The 25,337-nt window shown below is 39.4% G+C and overlaps 1 long non-coding RNA gene across 7 annotated transcripts in view; it reads left to right on the top strand.

Moving 5' to 3' along the window:
• LOC147999408 (uncharacterized) overlaps positions 1-25,337 on the top strand; it is a 101,803-nt gene that overhangs the window by 52,136 nt on the left and 24,330 nt on the right. For 4 of the 7 annotated variants that reach the window (XR_015644072.1, XR_015644069.1, XR_015644074.1 and 1 more), the window contains exons 4-5: positions 13,549-13,585; positions 16,008-16,080. This is a non-coding gene — a long non-coding RNA (uncharacterized LOC147999408). Of the gene's footprint in view, positions 1-13,548; positions 13,586-16,007; positions 16,284-25,337 lie in introns of those variants that run through there. The other 3 variants (XR_015644068.1, XR_015644070.1, XR_015644073.1) reach the window with 2 other exon arrangements.

Here is a 25,337-nt window from a genome sequence, read left to right as displayed (position 1 = left end):
AATACAGAGGCGAATGCCAGCAGCAAACCACTGAACTGAGAATAGGACCCCCGTTGAAGGAATCAGAGAAAGAACTGGAAGAGCTTGAAGGGGCTCGAGACCCCATATGTACAACAATGCTAAGCAACCAGAGCTTCCAGGGACTAAGCCACTACCTAAAGACTATACATGGACTGACCCTGGACTCTGACCTCATAGGTAGCAATAAATATCCTAGTAAGAGCACCAGTGGAAGGGGAAGCCCTGGGTCCTGCTAAGACTGAACCCCCAGTGAACTAGACTGGTGGGGGGAGGGCGGCAATGGGGGGAGGGTTGGGAGGGGAACACCCATAAGGAAGGGGAGGGGGGAGGGGGATGTTTGCCCGGATACCGGGAAAGGGAATAACACTCGAAATGTATATAAGAAATACTCAAGTTAATGAAAAAAAAAGAAACATAAAAAAAATATGAAGTTTTCAATGTTTGGAAGTCAATGAAACTGCATTCACATTCAATATTTGCTACATACATGGATGCCTGGTGCACGCACTGGTTAATTCCAAGGTGCAAATCAATCCAATCGCAACCAAGTCAGCCCTCTTTCTCCTTACTCGTCCCCTTAAGCCATGTGTTAGTTAACTTTAATGGAGTTTTCCAAAAGCAACTAAGAAATCAATTTGAGACATTGGGGGTACCGCTACCTACAAGTTTCCAGCTTTAAGATGATGTAAAAGCGATACACACATTTGATAGGAACCCCACTTTGAAGTTCGAATTTGGACCTGATTTAGTGCGAGCACTATTTATTTCTACACTCTTGTCATGCAGAGCATCATCAGCTAGCCGCAGCAATCACGAGGGTGGCAAACTGTAATCTACATAGTCATATGTTGTAATCTTCACAGTCCTACATTGCAAAGCTATGTATGTCGGGGGATGGGCAGAAGACATTAAAAGTAGTTTGGTGGTATTTTGGAATTCACTGTGGATCCACTAGAATGGACGCATCTCTACTAAGCCTGTTGACCAAAAGAGAATTAGCCATTCATCAAAGAAGCTTCTATCAACATGATACAGACCTTCACAGACAGCCTGACAAGTCTTATTTAGGTAAAGGAGAAAATAAAATGTTGTTCTTGCAAAGCGAGGGCCTGCACGTCTCTGCAGCAGTTCAGTAAGTGTGCCTGGACTCTCAGATAGCGTGTAGAATAGAGTCAGCTGGGATGACGCATGAACGTTGTGTGCGCTGGCATCAATCCTGAAGACTCAGAGCATTTTGGAGACTTCTATGAGCAGTTGTTGGCTATTCACTTGCAAATATTTTTGACATAAATGGTTTAAGTTGTCTATTTCCTACAGTGATTGGTTAAAAGCTAAGTGGGTTAAGAAACAGGAAATTATTAATTTACTGTTCATTCAAAGAATTTTTATTACATGTTAGTGTGTGTGTGTGTGTGTGTGTGTGTGTGTGTGTGTAGTCACACATATGGATGTCAGAGGACAACATATGGGGGTCAGTTCTGTCCCCTTATTATATGTGAGTCCCACTGATTAAATTGAGGTCGCCATGGTTGGCAGCCAGCACCTTCCCCACTGAGTCATCTCTCTGGCTCCTCCTTACAAATTTTGAGGTCAGAAATATGACAATGTCCTGGTGACAACAGGAGTGTGCTTTCCTGCTGCTGGCTCTAGGGGAGGATCCTTGCCTTTCCGGCTAGCAGAGATCACCAACATTCCTTGGCTTATCCATCCTTTCTCCACTCACAGCTGGCCGTGCCATGCCCATCTGTGCCTTCCTTCTGTAGTACTTTATCCTTCTCACATCCCCTCTGCCTTCACCTTGCACTTGGAAGGAGGCTTGGACCATGCTCACTGTGCACATAGAACTCTGGACCTATTTAAAGGCTGACTGATTTGCAAGCTTCCATCCATCTGAAACCTTAATTAGCTTTTTTTCTGTGTAGGCTAATTTATTCACAGGTTCGGGGACTAAACTATGGCTATCTTTGGGAGAACATTATGAAGCCTAATTACTTTTGATCTCAAGATGGTTTGATAATTTTATTTATAAAATAGCTACTGACTTTTAAATCTTGTCTTGGAGTGGTAAATATTTTAAGCTCCTTTAATCTTACAAAATGTAGTCTTAATGCTTACCACGACTTTGATGAAGGCCAGAGTATAACAATGGAGTCACTTAACTGCTTTGGATAGCCTGGGTCATGGTTGTCTGTTCCAATGGATGGTAACTTACATTTCTTAGCATAATCAAAGAGTCGCCATCTACTCTAATAATATACATATTATTAGATAGGTAATAAGACACAATATCTATATTCCAATATATGAATCTATAATCTTTGCCATAGAGCTGTATCATATTGCATTTGGTGATGATAATTTTGATTACTCTTCTCAATGATCCACCTTACCTGCCAACTGTTTATATTAGAGCTTCAAGACAATATCTGCTAAAGGATGAGAAGAAAACACCTCCTACACTTCTGAATAATGTTGTGGTATAAGACAGCATTTCCTGCATTAAAAAAAAACATTCTGAAGGTCTAAAAGTCTTGGGATCCCTAGGGTACCTCTCTTCAGAAGACCTGGCTTTGAAGCAGATGATACGGTTTACAGATACCAGTGTGTGACAGCTATGATTGGCTCCAGTTCTGGATCTGTGCACGTGGAGGCCTGTTCTCTTTCCTGGCCTATAACTGAATTGAAAACGGAATCGGTCTCTTCTTGAGACAGAAGGATCCACACAGGTGGGCCAGGGCGCTTGGTCCTCAATTTAAGGTCACAATTTCATTTTCAATGCAATTAGCTGTTTAATTGAGCATCCAAATTTAGCAGTACATTTGCATGTGTAATTAATTATGATTTAAAAGCACTCTGTGTTAATGGTTTCTTTTCCATTATCTACAAATGTAATTACTGAAGGATGGATGGAGTTTAGAAATCATGTGGGATTTTTTTGCATCCCTAGAGCCCAGTGCTGTAAGTGTCAACAGTGCAGTTAGAAGTGAGGTGCTAAGCAGCAATAGGTGTGGGGAGGAAGGGTTGGTGGAGTGGTTGAGATTGCTAATTTGAGTAGATGGTAACATTTTTCTTGCTTACTAGAATTAATTCAAATTGCAGTTACCATATTATTTCATTCGGGCAGAACAGAGACAAACCCAGCATTTGCAGAAATGCATTTTCGAAGAGAAAGCCCACATTGAAATTTTTTGAAAATGAAACTATGATCCTAGATGTTTTTCATAAATCACAGCATTAATGGGTAGTTCAGCACTCATGATGATTCCTTAATTAAAGAAAGAAAAGCGATGACCTTAACATTTGAAATGATATTCAAATCAAGAGCTAATTAAAATCAACCAAGAATAGATCAAATGCTTAGATACTGATGAGATTGAAAAAAAATTCTGATAAAAAATAGAGAATCTCTCCTTTTGTTTTCTGGGGGGAAAAGCATGAAACAATTTGCTCTCCTGGAATTTCTATAAATTCAAAAGGACATGGGTTTGTTTTGGAAGGAGAGTTTTTAAGAGATGTCGCAGGCCCCAGTCTCCTCTACCCATGGACACGAGGGACACAAAGACTGCCTCAGACTGCTGCTTGCTTGAGCAGGAAGCCTATTGAGAAGGCTGGAGGAAGTGGCCAGTAAAATACCAAGGGTCACTTCAGAAAAGAAGCAAAGCAAAGCTGTAAATTGTGTAGACAGAAGGAAAGAAATGCCTCCTTTTTATCATGAGATTATTAGAAATGTAATTGCTTAAGTTGTTTTGTAGGCTCAGTGAGTCACGTGCTTTGAGTTTGATTCCTACTACTCCTGTAAAATTCCACATGCTTGTAGTGCCAATGCTGGGGAAGTGGATCTCACAGGGTTCTCTGGTCAGCCTAGCCTAATATGCAAGCCTTAGATACCAGTGACAGAACCTGACACCTCAGGTATGACACCGGAAATTGATCTCTGGCCTGTTCATGCTCAAATGCACACACACACACACACACACACACACACACACACACACACACACACACAAACACAAACACACACACACACACACACACACACACACATACACACACGCTTATGTACCTGCACAGATGGGAACACATGCCTGTATGTATACACACAAATTGTTTTAAATAGACTAAATTAATTAAAGGCTTTAAAATCTGTACTATGCCATTGCTATTAAATTATGCATTAGAACTAAGTAAGAACAGCTGAATGAGATGGTGTGTGCTTGTAAGCCCAGGAGCTGGGAGACAGGCTCAGTGATCATGAGTGTAAGTCCAGCCTGAGGGACTTGGTGAGATCATGGATCAAATCAAAACTTGTGTATACTGTCTTAATCGTTTAAAATAAACAATGCACATAGCTTTCTAATAAATGAACTGGGAAATCTGAAATATCTCTCTCCATTCAGATCCTGATTCCTCTCCTGAAAGATGACCATGATTAATTTCTGAGTTCATCCACAAAACAAACAAATAAGTATATCGATATATGGGATATATATATATATATATGTAGATAAGATAGCTCTAACTGAGATGGTCTCCTTTTCTTAGACGTCAAATGACATCTATAAATTAGTTTTTAAGGCCAATGAGCAGCACCACGTCAGATTCCAGCATTACATTGGCCGTAATTGAACGATTAAAGCATTAAAGGAGTTTACATCATTTAAACTGCATCTATGCACTGCAACACTGAAGCAGCTTAACTTCTCCTGTCTATGAGGAGCCTAGGATGCGGTGCAGGCCGCACTCAGACAGTGCTATAGTAGTCACTATTGTTGAAGAGCTCAATTATTCTACTTTTGTCTTTTATATACAATAATGTGATGACTATCTATATAATTATATGGATTACTTTGGTAAGTATACAAAGAAAAAAATTTAGAAGGAAAACTTTATACATAGGACATGTGTATTGTGGATTTTGAATTTTAGGAAATATTAGCATGGCCATCAAAAAGTAACTGTGTTTACCACCCCCAAGAAGGCCTGAGAAGTGTAGGTCACCAAACATCTTTAGTGATATATTAAGATTTCAATTGTGTGTGTTCATGTATGTGTGTGTGTATGTGTGTGTGTGTGTATGTGTGTGTGTGTGTGTGTGTGTGTGTGTGTGTGTGTGTATAGTGTAGTGTAATGTATGCATGTTCCCACAGAGGCTAGAGCAGGGTCTCAGATTCCCTAGAGTTCGAGCTATCTCACAAGGGTGCTGGTAAGTGAACTCAGATGTCTTGGAGGAGTAGAAATTACTCAACTGCTAGCAGCCTATTCATCCCCTAGTACCAGAACGTTTTCCAAAACCAATGATAAAAATATTTTATTTGAATTTGCACTTTATTTCTTTCAATGCATTTATTTATTTTTGAGTCTTGTATTCCAGTCCAAGCTGAGCTGTAACTGGCTGGCCTCTTGCCTCTGCCCCTTAGGGCTGAGGTCATCGGCATGCACCACCGTGCCCAGTAGCCTTTCCCCTACTTTTGAAGCTGAATGTCTTTCCCATGCAGACTGTGGCAGTGTAGCTTCTTTACCATGCCAGACTTTTGTACATGCTTGTTTCATTTTCTTTTTTAAACACTCCTTCTTGATTCTCTGTAAATTCTGACTTCGTGTACCTGCCCTGTCGTCTGCTCCATTTCCTCTTCTCTTTCCACTTGTATTGATCCTGCTGATGCCTTCTGCTCTCAGGTACTGAAACATCTGTGGCAGTGTGATACACACCGGACAAAACACTAATCTGGAGAAATTATTTAAGGTCTGAGAAAAGAGTTGCTGTCTAGAGAGAGGTTGTCTGTGGGCTATAAGGTGCCATTTAGTGAAAGTCAGTCACGAAACTATTGTAAGACCTGGTCTCTTTCTCACAATGTGGCCATTGATTGACTGAGTAATTCTCCTTGCTTTTACTGCCTAGCAATTTACCAGCAGAAGCGTCTCCTCCGGAATGTAGATTGCAGTCCTAGTCTTGTATAGAACCCAGGGTCTGGAGCCTCTGACTTCTCTTAGTTCTGTTCATTTGTTTTGTTTTGGTTTTGCTTTTGTGTCTTTAATTTTTTTTAAAGATGTGGAAATAAATTCTCACGTGTCCAGGGCTGGTAGATGTTTGCAGTACAGAATGGCGTCTGGGCTCTGATCCCTGGTTTGGACTCCTACTTGGGTTTTACTTACCTTATTCGCTTGTTGCTTATCATTATTGTATGTTTACATTCTTGTCAGTTTCACAAGAAGGTATTTTAAGGGATTTATTGTAGCACTTCTATTATTTGCACACATTTCACAAAAAAAAAAGTAGATACTCAAGTTCTACCTGAGAATGTCCATGACTTCTCAGAGCTTTATCACCAACCAGGTCGAACAATGCTCTGGAAAACTCGTGCTCACTATTAATGGAGTGCAGTCTGCCTTTCTTAACTTAATTTTATTCTTTACTTATTCACTTTACATACTACTCCCTGCTCCCCCCGGTCAGGCCCTCCCACAGTTCTTCCTCCATGAAGATGTGTGTGTGTGTGTGTGTGTGTGTGTGTGTGTACAAAATCTCTACTACCATTGGATACATCTGTGGGACTAGTGCTAGATGACACAAAAGTTGTAATAGAAGCAGTTATATACAGACTTGGACACATACATATGTATGAGATAATATTTATGTATAAATATATTATATAAAATAAACATTTGTAAATATAGAAATACCATTGTTTTAGTTTGTATAATGTTAACACTGGTACATTCGTGGTTTCAGTTCTGACCATTTAATATTGGACAACTGTTCGGTGTCCTCTTCCTGAGAAAGGCTGTGTTTTCTTGCTTTCAGCCTTCCTTAGTTGACTATATGAAGTATATTTACATATCTTTACATGTCAGGCTGGAAATGTGAAATTAATTCTATACAATAGTAGACTCCCAAGTCTATAATTTATAGACCACACTACTGTCATGTAGTCTATATTAACCTTTCTTTTTGTCATCCACCCACCCATCCGTGTCTCTCTGTTATAAAAACGTTTCAAGCATAAGAGCAGCACGATTAACATTTCTTAATAAAAAACCCTTTTCCATCAGCAGTGTGGAGTATAAGCAAGTAAGAAAAATGGTTGAGTGTTTTAGAAGCTTGCATTTACCAGATGTGGTATCATATATTTTCTTCTTACCACAGTTGCTTGAGGTATAGTTATTATTCATATTTGGCAGTTCACATTCAGAGAAGGGCTTAGCTTGCATATGCCAGATCCAAGACTAGCACTCATTTGCCTGGTCTCAATACATTACCAGTCTTTAAACTCATTTCTGTTCTTGACTAATGTTTAATGCATACACTGCACCATTTCTACAATAGCACCAGTGGTGTAACTTATGGAAAACGTTGACAACTCTAAAATATCCAGAAACTTGTTTGTAAATCAATGAATGGGTTTTTGTTTATTCTTGGGAATATAATTTGGCATTTTTCAGCACTCAACAGTCAAATATTGGTATGGACTCAGTTTTAGTCAATGGAATTAGACAAAAAGTTGTATTCTTCTCTTCTAAACCTGGTGCTGAATCCTCTCACGTTCTTATCCCCTCTGTCATCTGGTTGACAGGTATGAAGAGGCAGGGCAGAAGCCACATGCTCAGGGTGATGGAGCCATTACAGATAGAAGAAACCTGAGTGGCTCATCTCTAGGAAAACCCTCATGAAAACCAGAGCTCTTTCTGGGTGCAGAACACATTACTCTCGATAATTTATAGAAAACTAAAATCACAAGCAACATACCTATATTTTATAATTATAACTAAGATATTTATTAGCTAATTATAAGTCTAGAATCCATATGCCAAGATACTTAAACATTTCTTTGTTAAGGTAAGTCCTTGGGTCAGCAAGCTGTCTTAGTATGTGAAGATGCTTGCCTTGCAAGCCCAATGACCTGAGTTTGATCCACAGATCACGTGGAAGTTGGAAGGAGAAAATAAAGTCCACACAAAACAGTGATTTTGACTTTCACCAAAAGACCATGGTGCTGAGGCCTGACCTGGCCATTTGTCAACCAGGTTTCCCCTGAGTAGTAAAGGAGTCTGTGAGGAGAAAGAGTTGACATCAGGCAGTAGACAGGGGAATCTTGCAGCCCTGAGTGACTAGCAACCCAATTACTTCTGTATTTATACAGGTTTCATAGAACAAAGAAATACTAATAATTATACAAGGAATACAGATTATGTGTTTGATTTTTTATTACATATCCAGGGTTACAAGTTTAGTCACAATTGGAAACTGCAAACTGAACAGATCTTACTTTTATTATTAGCCCAGTAACTCCAATTTAGAGAATCTATAGAATGTCTCCTCCAAAGCAAATACATTTATTACTTGACAACCTGCTTTTAGGCTGACAGTGCTTGACGGTTGAAAGCACTCCAGACAAAAAGAAAATATCAGAACCAGTCTTTTAATGAATAGCAAATATGAATACCTAACTCCCTTACTATATCATTTATCATCTATGCTATATAGTGGAAATTCTTTTTATTTTAGCCAATCTATCGTATTTACTGAGTTCTATTTCTCCAGGGGTACACTCTGTATAGCCCCCTATTGTCAGGAGCCATCTAGGATAGGGTAAAGCTATCAGTTGGCTTTCCTAAAGGTAGTCCACCACTGTTGCGTGGTCTGCAATGTGTGAGCTCTATGAGGCAAGGTCCCAAAGAGACTTCATCTCAGGATTACTATTTGCAGCTCATATGCCTTCCCTGTCATTATTAAATTAATATAATAATCCCTGGGCATTAGCCCATTCTGTTGATCAGATTTTTCTACAGATCACCATAAAGATGAACTTTCATGAATTAATGCTATTTAGATAAATTAATAATTTGTATAGAATTCCTGATTTGATTGAAATAATGGTAGGAAGAAAGCTTTTAGAGATGGACTTATTTGCTATACTAGAAAGGATAATAAAGTTAGAATCGAGAATGGAATGTGCCTACTCATATCGTAAGCAAAGACTGCATAATGAGAAACACAATGGGCTCCCACAATTACACTAAAAAGAGAAATAGACTTGGCACGAACTTGATTTTCTTCTTTTTTCTTATTGGATATTTTCTTTACTTATATTTCAAATGTTATCTCCTACCTAATTTTGCCTCTGGAATCCACCTATTCCTTCCCCCATACAGCCTCTATGAACGTGTTCCCCTACCCATCCACTCTATCTGATCTCCCCGCCCTGGCATTCCCTTACAAAGGGGCTTTGAGCCTTCACAAGGCCAAGGGCCTCTCCTGTCATTGATGCCCAATAAGGCCATCCTCTGCTACATATGCAGGTGGCGCCATGGGTCTCTCCATGTGTACTCTTTGATTAGTGGTTTAATCCCTGGGAGCTCTGGGGAGTCTGGTTGGTTGATATTGTTGTTCTTCCTATGGGGTTGAAAACTCCTTTGGCTCCTTCAGTCCTTTCTCTAACTCCTCCAGGAGGGACCCTGTTTTCAGTTCAATGGTTAGCAGCAAGCACCTGCCTCTGTATTTGTCATGTTCTGGCAGAGCCTCTCAGGAGACAGCTATATCAGGCTCCTATCAGCTAGCACTTTTTGGCATCAGCAATATTGTCTGGGTTTGGTGACTGTATATGGGATGGATCCCCATTTGTAACTGTCTCTGGATGACCTTTCCCTCAGTCTCTGTTCCAAATTTTGACTCTGTATTTCCTCCTGTGAATATTTTCTTCTCCAATCTAAGAAGGACTGAAGCATCCACTTTTTGGTCTTCCAACTTCTTGAGCTTCATGTGGTCTGTGGATTGTATCTTGGGTATTCTGAGCTTGGGGCTGATATCCACTTATCAGTGAGTGCACACCATGTGTGTTCTTTTGTGGTTGGGTTACCTCATTCAGGGTGATATTTTCTAGTCCCATGCATTTGCCTATGAATTTAATGAAGTCATTGTTTTAATGGCTGAATAGTTCTTCATTTCCTGTATACAGCAAAATGCTGGGTCTATGTCTTTTTACTAGGGAATTGTGTCCATTAATGTTGAGAGATATTAGGGAGCAGTGATTTTTTTCCTGTTATTTTTGTTGTTAGAAGTAGAATTATGTTTCTGTGGCTCTCTTCTTTTGGGTTTGTTGCAAGAAGGTTACTTTCTTGCTTTTCCTAGGCTGTAGTTTTCCTCTTTGTTTTGGAGATTTCCATCTATTATCCTTTGTAGGGCTGGACTTGTGGAAAGATATTGTGTAAATTTGTTTTGTCATGGAATATTTTGGTTTCTCCATGTATAGTAATTGAGACTTTTTCTGGATATAGTAGCCTGGGCTGGGGCTGGCATTTGTGTTCTCTTAGGGCTTAGGGTCTGTATGACACCTACCCAGGATCTTCTGGCTTTCATAGTCTCTGGTGAGAAGTTAGGTGTAATTCTGATAGGATTGCCTTCATATGTTACTTGACCTTTTTCCCTTACTGCTTTTATTATTCTTTCTTTATCTTGTGAGTTTGTGTTTTGCCTGTTATGTGATGGAAGTAACTAACTTATTTTCTGGTCCAGTCTACTTGGGGTTCTGTAGGCTTCATGCATGTTCATGGGCATCTCTTTCTTTAGGTTAGGGAAGTTTTCTTCTATGATTTTGTTGAAGATATTTACTGGCCCTTTAAGTTGGGAATCTTCCCTCTCTTCTATACCTATTATTCTCAGGTTTGGTCTTCTCACTGGTTCTGGATTTCCTAGATGTTTTGAGTTGGGAGCTTTTTGCATTTTGCATTTTGCATTTTCTTTGATTGTTGTGTCAATGTTTTCTATGGTATTTTCTGCCCCTGAGATTCTCTCTTCTCTTGTATTGTGTTGGTGATGCTTGCATCTATGGTTCCTGATCTCTTTTCTATGTTATCTATCTCTAGGGTCTTCTCCTTTTATAATTTCTTTATTTCCATTTTTACATCCTGGATGATTTTCTTCAATTCCTTTACCTGTTTCATTGTATCTTCCTTTAGTTCTTTGAGAGAGTTATTCATATCCTTCTTAAAGTTCTCTATCATCATCGTGAGATAGGATTTTGTCTCCGAATCTTGCTTTTCAGGTGTGATGGGGTATCCAGGTCTTGCTGTGGTGGAAGAACTGGCTTCTGATGATGCCAAGTAGCCTTGGTTTCGGTTGCTTTTGTTCTTGCATTTCTTTCATGCCATTTGGTTATCTCTAATGCCTGTCCTAGTTGCCTATGACTGGAGCCTGTCCTTCCTGTGACCCTGGTTGTGTCAGAACTCCTCAGAATCCAGGTGTCTTTGTGATCCTGTGATCCTGGGACCCTGAGTTTGTCCGAGCTCCTGGGAATCAAGCTGCCTCTGAGATACTGAAGTGCTGGTGTGACCAAGCCTCTGAGGTCCTTTTGTGTCAGAACTCCTGGAAGTCAAGCTTTCTCTGGGTGTTTCAGGAGCAGGTAGGGGGACGCCAGAACCCTGAGTTTGCTCTGAGCACATGAAAGGAATCCATGCCTCTGGGTGGGCAAGGGTTTGTGTTTCCCTGGTTCCTATATGGGTCCCAGATATGCTGGGTATTCAAAAAGTAGTTGTGGCTTCAATTGTGACCTTGAATATGTTGGAGCTCCAGTGCCCTTGGGTTATGTCTGATCTCCTGGGAGTCAAGCTTATTCTGTGATCCTGTGCTCCTATGATCCTGGACCTGTTAGTGTACCTGTGTTCCTGTGTTCCTGTGTTCCTGTGTTCCTGTGTTTCTATGTTCCTGTGTTCCTGTGTTCCTGTGTTCCTGTGTTCTTATGTTCCTGTGATACTGTGATACTGTGATACTGTGATCCTAGGCTTGTTAGAGCACCTGGGTGATGGACTTCCTCTGAGTGTTGTGGGAATAGGTGTGGAACCATCGCCCAACGTCTGCTCAGGGCACAAGTTCAGACCGGAAGGGAACTGTGATGCTGGTTGGGCAGTGGTTCCTACATTCCTGGTTCCTGGGGAACCCAGTAACTCCAGGTATTGAGACAGATGTTGTATCCTCCTCACATTTAACCCTGGATGTGTTAGAGAATCTGGGTGATGGCTTCCTCTGGGTGTTGTAGGAATGGGTGCAGGGACAAATTGTGTTTTTCAAGGAAAAACATTTAGGTCCAAGGATGAAGCTACAGGTGTACAAGGCCATGAAAAACTGTTGCTTTGAACTTATAACAAGCTTGTACTTTAAAACCCTGCTTTGAACTTGTTATTGATATCCTCCGGTAACTCCAAGTTTAGGTAACATTTTATTTATAAGTTAATTTTTCTAATGAACTTTTTGTCTAAGAAGGTATAATAGGGCCAGAGAAAAGAAATAAAATGGTTGGATGTTTGACTGATGGAAGAAGGGAGCAAAAGCAATAACCCTTTACCTAATCCCCCCATTGTTAGCAGCAAGTGTCAATGGGTGCAGAGAACTGCAGCTTCTGGCCTCAGAGTAACTTAAAGTCAAGATAGGTACCTGTTATTATAGAAAATAAACCTAATCTCCCGCAAGACCAAGTCTGGTCCTTGCTGATGTCTTCTCCCTTGTCTACCTTCAAGAGAGAACCAAACCTCCAGAGATGGCTTCTAACATTGTCCTTAAACTACATTTCAGAGAGCCCTAAGCATATAGTAAAAGGGGGCCTTGAATCTGTAACCTGTTCTCCTGGCCAGTCAGTATGTCAATTTTCTATATTTATCCTGCACCAATTATGCCCTTTGAATTTCTCAAAGGCAGATGCATCAAGAAGATTCCTGAAGTAAAGATCTCATGTAGCTATGTGCTTATCTGGACTTAATGACCTCCAGGATATAAGGAAGACTTCCAAATAAGTCCAGATATAATCAAGTTCAGGATTTTCCTATGAAGACTCAGACATTATTTTCTCAGGAAGAGATAAAATGAACCATAATGCAGAAAGTCTCCAGGAATGCAACACTCAGAGAACAAAACCCCGAAGTGAATGATGGAGAGACAGTGATTTTAGCATTTGGCTCAACTTAGTAGGGACTGTGTCAAACAGCTGTGCTCTTCATGACTTTCAGTTTCCAGTGGATGTGGCTGTGCCACTATGGCGCACATGTCCCCTGCATGGCAGACATAATCACAGTATTGTAAAGCCCTAAAGGCAAAAGGGTTAATTTCCATCTTTCTTGTTTTATATGGCATTTTGTCTTTCTGAGCATTATATTGACAGGAATATAGTATTGAATGCACAATATTGTTTCAATTGAGTTCTTATATCAGTGCACAAAATAGACACTCAGTAAATGTTTTCTCCCTCTGGTGGCTCTACACAGGGCTGTTAAACTGAGTCTCAGGCCCAAAGTTTTATGAAACAGACACAAAAATATCTCTTCATGTATGATGCCCCAATGTGCTTGGTGTGCAATCAATACCATCAATGTTTTCCAAACACCATAATCATGACTCACACACACCTCTCAGTTCATTCACCGTCGCTCACAGTTTGTCTTAAATTAGATTAAACTTTAATTTTCTAAAACAAATGAAGTGTACAATACCTTAGTAAAATATATCTCATCTGTATGTTCCCTTATTTCTCTTTATTCTCCCAGGGCCTCTTAGGATTCAGCGAGATGAGACTTCTTAATTGTAAGTAGCCACTTGGAATTGCTTAATCAATGCTGACTTTCAACTCTGCATAGGCAAACTTTATTATCACAGCTATTTTCTGGATGAATTCCTAAGTCTATATGGCTCAGGGTATCATGCAATTTTTTTTCCTTTTTCTCTAGATAATGTCAATTAAATCAATTAGAAGAAGATCTAGGTGCCTTAACTATACAGACCCATTTCCTAATGAAGACTGGGAAGTTTCTTACTAGCCCCTAGGCTTCAGATAGCCCTAAAAGGGAGGACTAGGGTAGTACCAATGTTCTACTGTTAAGACATTAGGGTGTTCGATAACTGTGTGTCATTTAAGCAACTTGCAGGCCTTTTCAATAAACAAACCCAGAGCGTCGCCTGTGACTTGTTAAGGCTCCTTGCCCCTTCCTATGACTGCTGCTTCTGTCTGGAATTGCAGTTCAGTGTTGCTGTCTTACCTGGGTTATTTTTTCCTATGCATACTTATCTGAGTAAAAATGAATAGTAGCTTTCCTTCACTTGGCTATGTTTCCCTTTCTAAAAACTCTAACTGTATACAGAATGCTAAGCACTGACTCAATTATGCAGTGTGGATGTAAGCATGGGCATTAATAAGCAAGAAATTTATCTTTTGCTCATTTTCACTGGGCTTAAGAAAAACACATTCCTACTGTGTGTGTTAGGAGTACATATCTGCCACCAGCATAGAGGTCACAGGGGCAACTTGTGGGAGTCAGTTCTTTCTTTTTATCATGTGGGTTCTGGAGATGTACTCAAGTGGTAACACTTGGCAAGGTGTATTACCAGACACAGTTTATAATTTTAATAAAATATATGTAATATAGTAAATAATAAATATTAACAAATGAATATTCATAAATATTTTTATTTTATATAATTATATATCTCAGAGATAGAGAGACAAATCAGGTGCTAAGGGTGATTTCAATAATATGTCACTTCAGTTCCAGGGGGTCCATTGCTGCTTTTCTGGACCCCATGGGTACCTGTACTCACACAAATAAACACACACACACACACACACACACACACAAGTGATGTTTGGGTCAAATATGAAGAGGAATGTGTGGCACAAGAGAGAAAAGTAGGAAGAGATGGGGGCAGGGAGGGAAAGACAAGGAGGAAACCTGGGACTTGCTGGCATATGTGTATTGGTCTTCTTATAGAGTTGGGATTTGAGTGTTCCTCCTACTCCCATACGTTCATCGGGGCTTTCTTTCTTTTTGTCTTCCTTCCTTCATTCCTTTTTTCTCTTCCTTCTTCTTAGATTGGAACACGGAAAAAGATTACTCCTATATAACAAATATGCATGTTTATACTTTTACACTACATAAAGTCATATACTTCCTTTGATTGAAAACACAACTCTCTTCTCTTCTTCTTGTAAACCATTTTTTTCTTCCCTTCTGAGGTCATTTCCTCTGTCTGCTTAAAGATATTGGTATAGTTTGTATTCAGTATATTTCTACATATTTGGTTCTTAACATTACTCTTAAAACTTTCAAAATCTCATCTCTAACCATAATCAACAATACTTTATCAATATCTTTGTGGCTGTAAATCTTTAATAATATTAAAATATGAACATACATATATGTTTGAACAAAATTACTTTTAAACAAAAAAACATTAAATTCTCAACACGTGTAAAATCTACACTTTTAGCACTATGAGCATTTAAAATAAGGATGAAATTCTTGTATATGTGTGTGTGTGTGTGTGTGTGTGTGTGTGTGTGAGAGAGAGAGAGAGAGAGAGAGAGAGAGAGAGAGAGAGAGAGCCCACTCATTCCTTTGATGAATGGCCAAAGGCTGGCATTAGGATGTCCTCTATCTTACTTTTTTAATTTTTTGATATACAGTCTCTCACTGAACTTAGAATTTGCAGTGTTACCACCTTGGCTACACTGACTGCTCTCAGATCTGCCAAAAATCAACCTTCTTCTTCCCCTCATCACTGGGATTACAGAGGCACTCTGTTGTGCCTGGCCTTTTCATAGACACTGAGGATACAAATTCACATGCTCATACTTGAACAGCAAGCCCATGCTCACCAAGCCACCTCTTAAGCACATGATAACACCTTTCAAAGCCTTTGGCATTGATTGGACTATCCGCATTTGGAAGATAAATTATTGTATAACTTATTGTTATTAAACAAACAAATAGGTCCTGACTTGAAAGAGTTTAAGTATAGGGATTCTGCTATGGTACTGTATATACCTTATTATCCCTTTTAATATCATTATCCTCTCCAGGAAAAAAATGTGATTTTTCCATACATGAGCTAAATGCAGATGAATGTCAGCAATTATATTATTGTTCTTCTCAAGTTTTCTAATTTAATGAATTTACTGCTTTTCTCAGAAGCAAAATTCTCTGAGAGAAGATGTTTTGATGTCTTTTAGGCTGCTTTTAGAAACTGACATCCATGTTGACATTGAGAGTTCATTTGTGAAGGCTGAAGAGATGGCTCACCAGGTAAGAGTGCTTACTACTCTACCAGAGGACCAGAGCTCAATTCCCAGAACCCACCTAGTAGCTCACAACCTTCTGTAAGTCCAGTTCCAGCTGATCTGATTTCTCTTCTGGCCTCAGTAGTAGGCATGCACATGGTGGACAGATACCTGCACAGGCACAAAACTCAATACAAATACAATAAAATTATAAAATTTAAACTGGAAGAGCTCATTTGTAGTTTATTTACAATATAATGTAGTAAATTTTAAAAGTAAATTTATAAATATCATAAAGTTTATGATAATATTCATTTGTTATGTTATTGTGCTCTTTTTACTATAGCAGAGCTGGGTTTGACCTTTAAGAGGTAGACCTAGTATTTTGATGAAATTCAGTAACCCCTAAATGATTTCCCCTTCTTGCTTGCTAGATTTCTCCTCAAAAGCTGTAAAATATTTTTAAACCATTCAGGTGACTCACACTAGGTTGACCATTAATTAATAGTCTACTTCAAAGGGGGTCTTGACAGTGTTCATCTAAAGTTAGAGAGAAATGGACTCTGGGTCACTGAACAGTAAGCCTCACAAGAATAAAAGGACAAGGCTAAGTCAAGAATACGTACCAGGCCCACTGCAAACAACTATTTGTTTCTTTCTTCAGTATGCATAACTTAGGTCTTTCCCACCCATATTTCTCAGTAGGAACTGAGCCAGGATGTTGTTACAGCCGAGGACTGGTGTAGGTGATCTGCTAAAACCAGTAGTTATGGGTGTGCAGGTGGGTTAATTTGCCATCAAGAAAATGATGTTTTGTGATCATTTCTGTTTTAACAACCATTCTTTATATTCCAACTTTAATCCCGATTCTTCCATGTTTCAGGGTCTATGTCATTGTGCTTCCTTTTTTGAGGTCCTATTATTTTGAATTATGATTCTGAAAAGTGAAGAAAGGGGGAAGCATTGCCTATTTCATTAAAGAATACTAGTTATGAATATGTATATATACATTTTCATATAAATATATTAATATAGTGTATATTATTCATTCACAAGGGTTTCCACTATAAGCCTTAAAATTTTGTGGCTTATCTTTTGGTTTTAAAGAGAAATAGAATTTTTAGTTGGTTAGGTTGGACCAGTTTAAAAGGCATTCACGATTTGCTACCCATCCTCAAACAGTAGTTTTAATCATTCAATAAGGAAGAGCAAACAAATAAAATTATAGAGAGATAAAAAAGGGAAGGAGTAAAAATATAAAAGAAAGGAAGGAAGGAGAGAGGGAGGGAAGGAATTATCAACTAAAAAGAGAAACCATATCAATGTTATGACTCTACAATGGCTGACTAGATCACAGCTGTTGAAGATCAGCTCCAAATTATCTTGATATATCTTTAGTTTCCATAGCAGATTTTTATTGCTCATCTCTTGTCTGATCTAATATCCATGTAAATACCAGATAAAGCATTTTGGAATATATTAACTTAATAGATTACTAGCTTCTACCTTCTAAAAATTGTAATAAAACCATCAGCTAATATTTGAAAAAGATTCCTCTCCTTCGATTAACACCTGATGTTTCCACCAATGTACTGAAAATACATTTACCTTATACTGATCTAGACTGTTCTGACTTCATTACTGCCTTCTTTCTTCTCATTCTCTGTGAGATCATGCATTTTCCATAGTTTTTCTTGATGTTCATTTACAGGATTTTTGTGGTCAGATAGAATATAAGCAGCTGTTTCAATTTTCTTTTGCTGAGACTTGTTTCATATCCTAATGTATGATTCATTTTAGAGTGAAAAAATTCTATGAGCTGCTGAAAAGTATTCTTGAGTCTCTGGGTGGAGGGCTTCACAGATGTCTGGTAGATCCATTTGAATTATTTGTAATCTTCATAATAGATATTCTCTAATTTTTTTATCCAAATGACCTGTCCATCAATGAGGCTGGATCAGCCACTGTTGCTCTGTTGGAGTTAATGTGACTTTCTATCTAATATCTGTCTTTAAGTCTGACTTTTTCTCTCCAGATGCCAGGTAGAGCTCTCTGGGCTGCTAAGTTTACACCAACTTGACTTTGAAGAGGGAATTTCAGTTAAGAAAAAAAAAATGTCCACCAGATTGGATTGTGGGCAAGTGTGTGATATATTTTCTCAAATAATAATTGATGTGGGAGGGGCCAGCATTGCCATCCCTCAGCTGGTGGTTGTGCATGCTATAAGAAAAGCTGAGCATGACATGAGGATCGGTCCAGGACAAAGTACTTCCCCTGGTGTCTAAATCAATTCCTGCCTCCAGGTTCCTGCCCCGCTTGAGTCCCTGCCCTGATTTCCTTCAAGAGTGGGCAGTCATATGGAAGAATAATAAGCAAAATACACCTTTTCCTCTACAAGTTGCTTTTGGTCATGGGGTTTTAGCACATCAATGAAAACCCTAACTATCATAGTAATCAAAATTTTCTTTAGTAGGTTCTTATTAACAAAGTTTATACATATTATTCAATTTTACAGTTTTGCTGGGTATAAAAGTAACTGGACAGCTGTGGCCTTACATAATTTGAAATATATCTATCATGTCCTCTTGGCTTCAAGAGTTTCTGTTGAATAACCAGGTGTTCTTCTAACTGGCTTGACCTTGTGTATGATTAGGCCCTTTTTCATTTCATCTTTCTATATCTCTTTCTTTGTTCTGTACTTTCAATGTTTTAACTTTTATATAACATGTGGAGTTCTTTTCAGGCCCTAATAATTTGGTATTCTGCATGACTATGGTACCTATGGCCTCCTCAAACATGCCTATGGGCTTTAGACTAGATTTATTGTATTTGGCATATATCCCTTACTCTGAAGTCCAATCTTAAAGTCCAATCAGAAAGTGACTGGTCGCTGTAGTAACAGTCATACCCACCATTAGATCAGTGGGCACATCTTGCCTGACAGGACAGTAATGAACATGCACAATCTTATGCTGAGTAAGACCATCAGTGTCCTTTCTGCCCTATTGTCTTTCATAGTACCTGAAGCAACCTGAAAACTACTGCAGCTAGTGAGTACTGAGAAAGTTTCTTAGTCAGTTCCAGGTTGATTGCTCTATGCCCTGCAACAAAAATCTGTGTTGTCTTTATCAATAGACTCTTACACATCTAGTTATGATGAATGACCAAGAACCCTGGCAACAGTTCTGTGCTGTCTGCAGAGCCTTTGCAGCTCCCTAAACAATAACTGATAAGGAGGAAGGATCTATACTAAAGCCAAAACAAATACACTTCTATCTGTTGTCCTGATTAAACTAAATGAGTCACAAAACAAATCAAAAGTCACGGACCTGGGAAAGAAGGAGGCATGACTGAGAGAAGGTTAGTATGACAGTTGAGGAAAAACATTATAAAACAATATATACATTTATGAAATTTTCAAAGAACAGAATTAATCAGTTAAAGTGAGTTATTAAAACTATTAACTGTATGCAACCAATATCATTATGTTGCTATTGATAGTTTTAAAAATTCAAAGTACAGCAAATTAGAGGTCCTTGGAAGCTTGGTGACACATTCAGATCTTTCCCTTCTTTAGAGTGACCATGACTCTATTAACTCTAATAATCAAATGGTAGCCATATTACTTTTTTCTAAATTATATAAAAACAGTCAACCTCAAATGACAACAAGATGCATGACATTTTATATCTTAAAAGCCTGTGTCTCCTGATTAAATGAGTCTTCAAGATAATCCCAAAATACACGTAGCTAGGTTTGAGAAGTAAACGGATATTCACACAAAATGATGCCTATCAGAGGCCTATTTCTCCATGTACATTAGGATCCCTGTCAAATATTTTTTTGGATATTTTTCATTACATTTAAAATGTTATTCCCTTTCCCGAATTCCTGGACATAAGCCCTCTATCCCATTCCCCTCTTCTTCTTCTATTCCCCTTGCCAACCATCCCCCATTCCCTCCCCTCCAACATTCCCCTGAACTGGGGACTTCAGCCTGGGCAGGACCAAAGGCTTCTCCTCCCATTGGTGCCCAACAAGGCCATCCTCTGCTACATATGCAGCTGTAGGCATGGGTCTGTCCATGTGTAGTCTTTGGATAGTGGTTAAGTCCCTGTGGCTTCTGGTTGATTGGAATTGTTCTTATGGGGTTGCAAGCCCCTTCAGCTCCTTCAATCTTTTTTCTAATTCCTCCAATGGGGACCCTGTTCTCAGTTCAATAGTTTGCTGCTAGTATTTGCCTCTGTATTTGTCATGCTCTGACTGAGCCTCTCAGGAGACAGCTATATCAGGCTCTTGTCATAATGTACTGCTTGGTCTCATAGATGTTATCTAGTTTTGGTGGTTATATATATATATGGGCTGCCCCAGGTGGGACAGGCTCTGGATGGCCATTCCACCAGTCTCTGCTCCAAACTGTCTCCATATCCTCTCCTATGAATATTTTTGTTCCCCCTTTTAAGAAGGACTGAAACATCTGCACTTTGGTCATCCTTCTTCTTGAGCTTCATGTGGTCTGTGGAATGTATCATTGGTAATTTGAGCTTTTGGGCTAATATCCATTTATCAGTGAATGCATACCATGTGTGTTCTTTTGTGATTCAGTTACTTCATTCAGGATGATATTTTCTAGTTCCATCCATATGCCTAAGAATTTCATGAATTCATTGTTTTTGATAGCTGAGTAGTACTCCATTGTATAGATGTACCACATTTTCTGAATCCATTCCTCTGTTGAGGGGCATCTGGGTTCTTTCCAGCTTCTGGCAATTATAAATAAAGCTGCTATGAACATAGCAAAGCATGTGTCTTTGTTCTATGTTACAGCATCATTTGGCTATATACCCAGGAGAGGTTTAGCTGGGTCTTCAGGTAGTACTATGTCCAATTTTCTGAGGAACTTCCAGACTGATTTCCAGAGCAGTTTTACCAGTTTTCAATCCCACCAACAATGAAGGAGTGTTCCTCTTTCTCCACATCCTCGCCAGCATCTGTTGTCACCTGAGTTTTTTATCTTAACCATTCTGACTGGTGTGAGATGGAATCTCAGGGAGGTTTTGATTCACATTTCCCTGATGACTAAGGATGTTGAACATTTCTTTAGGTACTTTTCAGCCATTCAATATTCCTCATCTGAGAATTCTTTGTTTAGCTCTGTACCCCATTTTTAATGGGGTTATTTGATTCTCTGGAGTCTAACTTCCTAAGTTCTTTGTATATTTTGGATATTTGCCCTCTATCAGATGTAGGATTGGTAAAGATCTTTTCCAAATTTGTTGGTTGCCATTTTGTCCTATTGACAGTGTCCTTTGCCTTACAGAAGCTTTGCAGTTTTAGGAGGTCCCATTTATCGATTCTTGATCTTAGAGCATAAGTCATCAGTGTTAATGTTTTTATTATCATTAAATTACTTTATTTATTTACACTCCAAAAGTTGCCCCCCTTCTTGGTCTTCTCTTCCCAGGTCTTCATCCCATCCCTCATCCTTCCACTACTGAAAGGGTGCTCCCCCACCTGCCCACTTATCTACACCCCATTCCTACTAACATCCCTCTTCCCTGGGGCATCAACTTTCAAAAGGGTTAAGCGCATCCTCTCCCATTGAGGCCATATAAGGCAGTCCTCTGCCATGCCTGTGCCCGCGGCCACAAACCTTGTACACTCTTTGGTCGGTTACTTAGTCTTTGACACTGTGTTTCTTCCTGTGGGGTTACTCCCCTTCAGCTTCTTCAGTCCTTCCTCTGATTCCTTTATCTCAGTCTTCGACTTCAAGCCAATGGTTGGCTGTAATTTGCATTTGTCTCAGTCAGCTGCTGGTAGAGTCTCTCAGGGGTACAGTCTTGCCAGGTTCCTGTCTGGGTGCACAATCTAGCCTCAGTAATAGTGTCAGGATTTGGTGTGCAGGCAACGGATGGATCCCAAGTTAGGCCGGTCACTAGGTGACCTTCTTTTCATTCTCTGTTCCATTTTTATACCTGCACTTTCTTTAGACAGAAACAATTCTGGGTTAAAATCTTTGAAGATGGGTAGGTGGCCCCGTGCCTCATCTTGGGTCCATGTCTATCTACTGGAGGTGGTCTCTTCTAGGTCCATCTTCCCACAGTTGGACATTTCAGCTAATGTCATCACCATTGAGTCCTGGTAGCCTCTCACAACCCAGGTCTCTGGGACTTTTCCCCTGCCCCCAACCTAGCCTCCAGCTACATATTTCAATTCATTCTCCTGGGCCACTTGCCATCCCTCCTGTCCCTCTCTATACTTGATCCTGCTCCTCCTTTTTCCTTCCCTCTTCCCCTTCCCCACCCAATTTCTTTTCTCCCTCTGCCTCCATGATTATTTTGTCCTCCTTCTAAGTAGATTTCAGGTACTCACACTTCGGCCTTCCTTCTTGTTAAGTTTCCTAAACTCTGGGAGTTGTATGATGGGTATTCTGAACTTCTTGGCTAATATCCACTTATCAGTGAGTGCATACCATTCGTGTCCTTTTGGGTCTAAGTTACTTCATTCATGATGATACTTTCTATTTCCACCCATTTGCCTGCAAAATACATGATGTCCTCGTTTTTAATAGTGGAATAGTATTCCATTGTGTAAATAAACCACATTTGGGAGTACAAACCAGTATAACCACTCTGGAAATCAATCTGACGGTTCTTCAGAAAATTGAAAATAGCTTTTTGAGGATCCAGCTATACAGCTCCTGAGAATACACCCAAAAGATGCTCTGTCATAGCATAAGGACACGTGCTCCACTATGTTTATAGCAGCCTTATTTGTAATAGCCAGAAGCTGAGAACAACCCAGATGACTCCCAACTGAAGAATAGATAGAGAAAAATGTGGTTCATTTACGCAACGGAAAACCAATCACAAATTTTAAGAGTTTCCTTCCTTTTAGACTGTGTTATAACCTATCACCCCATCACCCCCACCTCCCAAAAAACAAACTGTCGTGTACTTATTTTGTCCTTTTCTGCCTTATTTCCAAATGAAGTTGTCAAAGCTAAAATGCCCTTACCCACATAAGATTGACTTTGAAGACTCAGATGAAAAACTGAGATCAGACATGTTCCTTGTCAAATTTCTTTGAGGTTACAGAGAATGAAGAATGGTTATGAGTAAGCAAAGCTAGTATGTGGAGGACTAGACTTTCTGTCAGATAGAGAAAGTGCAATATTTATTTTAAAGCTCATTAGAACCTTTGAGACCAATGAAGAATTGAGTATGTTGGAAATACTTGTGAGAAGTGTCTTCCCCTCCAAGATGCCTCTATATTTGAAAGTTAACAATCTAAAACTGCCACACATTTCAAGCTGTTTCCTGAGTGCTGTAGCTCTGTGATGCATGTTAATCCCACAGTGGCTGCCTCCACCCCATTGTTTTCTTTATTAGGAAGCAAAGATCTCCATATGTTTCCTTGAAAACAGAATGACTCAGCCATTCTATATTTAATGTGCCCTGGGATAGCTGCCTTCGAGTTTATATGCTGGTACAAGAACACAGCAATCGACTGTGACACCTTCTGTTGATGAAATGAAGAAAATGACCCTGGAGACAGAGCTTTATGTTCTGCTTGAAATATCCAGAAAATCAGAATCTGTTCAATGCTATTATTCGCCAATATTCTCAAATAAACAGTTGGCCCCTGCACTCAATCTAATCAAACAACATAAGTGTTAAGATTGCTTTGATCAGTCAGTTCAGAGGGTTCTATCCCCTAATACCCATCAGCAACCAGTGACATATTCACACAAATTCACAGTCGGCACTGAGAGGGAGAATTACCTGATGGGAGTCGCTTTGGTTTTTCCTATAGATCCAATGTGTCAGGATTACCTATTGCTCTATTATTTTCTATGTAGCCTGTGCCTTCAGTGCCTGTATGGACTGTGTGAACAATGTAGTGTCTAAGGATTAGATATCAACTAGAAACCTAGCATGAGGAAAAATGTGCTTATCAACCTCTAGTTTGGATATTTAATGTTTCTAATTTAATTTTTTGTTATGAAGAACAATACAAGGACATTTTAAAAAAACTTTGGGCATAACCCTCCACATCTCCTGGTACTTTCCTCATCCTCTTTTCTCTCATTAGCTGCTTCAATCCCCACACAATTTCCCTTCTGCTTCTATGTTGTGATGCAAATATCTTGACAAGAAGCCTCAGCAAATAAGGATGGCTGACTAATTAGAAGTTCAATGCTGTGAGGTTGGAATGCTGCAGATTTCAAACAATAAACCTTGGGCCATCTTTAACTCTGATATGCATTTTTTTTGCTGTAATCACACGAGGTTTATTGATAGGAACCAGTGCACTGGGGTCGAGACTCGTATCCCATGCAGGGGTAGAGGAGTTCAACCCCGAGTAGCTGAGAGAAGGGGTATTTAAAGGAAGAAACGATAACCCAAGGGGGTAGGGATGGCGTCACTGGAAAATGTCGAGAATACCAGTGAAAAATCACAAGGAGTAGCTCCTGTTTCTCAAGATTGTTCTTTAAGATTTTAATCTAACTTTATGGTCAGCTAATTCCTGGAGCAGAGTCACTGAACTGGCTAACCTACATTTTTGGCTCTACTCTGTTTGCTAGGGGGTCTGAATTTTTCTTGGTCCTCAGGACAAAATGGTAACCAGCAGATTGCGAAAAGATCTTTACCAATCCTACATCCAATAGCAGGCTAATATCAAAAATATGCAAAGAACTTGAAAAGTTAGAATCTAGAGAACCAAATAACACTATTGGAAAATGAGACACAGGGCTAAACAGAGAATTCGCAACTGAGGAATGGATACAACACACATGGTACCTTTCTATTTACTTATTTTTAATTGATTAAGTTTTCTCTTTGACAAATTCGTACATGTGTTTAGTTCACTATTTACTCTCTCCACTTACCCTCTTTATGTCCTGCCCACCCGTCACCCAGGCCATTCTCTCCACAAGCCCATTTTCCTCTTCATACATCTGTGCTTTATTCTGTGACCTAATGGTTTTAAATAACACTGGCTAAATATCCATGAACTAGCCACTGAAGTCTGACAGGCCCTGCTCATCATTTGGTACACGATTTTCCCTCTGACAGTATCTTTCAGTTGCCAATAGTCATTAAGAAAAATTGTATTTCATTAGCCACTCCTTGGTCCATGATTAGCTATTAACAGGACAGCCTTATTCAAGCCCTGTACCAGCAACCACAGCTGTTGTGAGGTTATATTCTCAATGTATAGCTTGCTCATGCCATAAAGATTGCAGTTCACATCTCTTATCCCTATCTTCTGGTGCCT

This window comes from Rattus norvegicus, chromosome 19, assembly GCF_021556685.1.
Source record: "Rattus norvegicus strain SHRSP/BbbUtx chromosome 19, alternate assembly SHRSP_T2T, whole genome shotgun sequence".
In the NCBI taxonomy this organism is placed as follows: Eukaryota; Metazoa; Chordata; class Mammalia; order Rodentia; family Muridae; genus Rattus; species Rattus norvegicus.
This window is presented reverse-complemented; position numbering and strand designations above follow the sequence as displayed.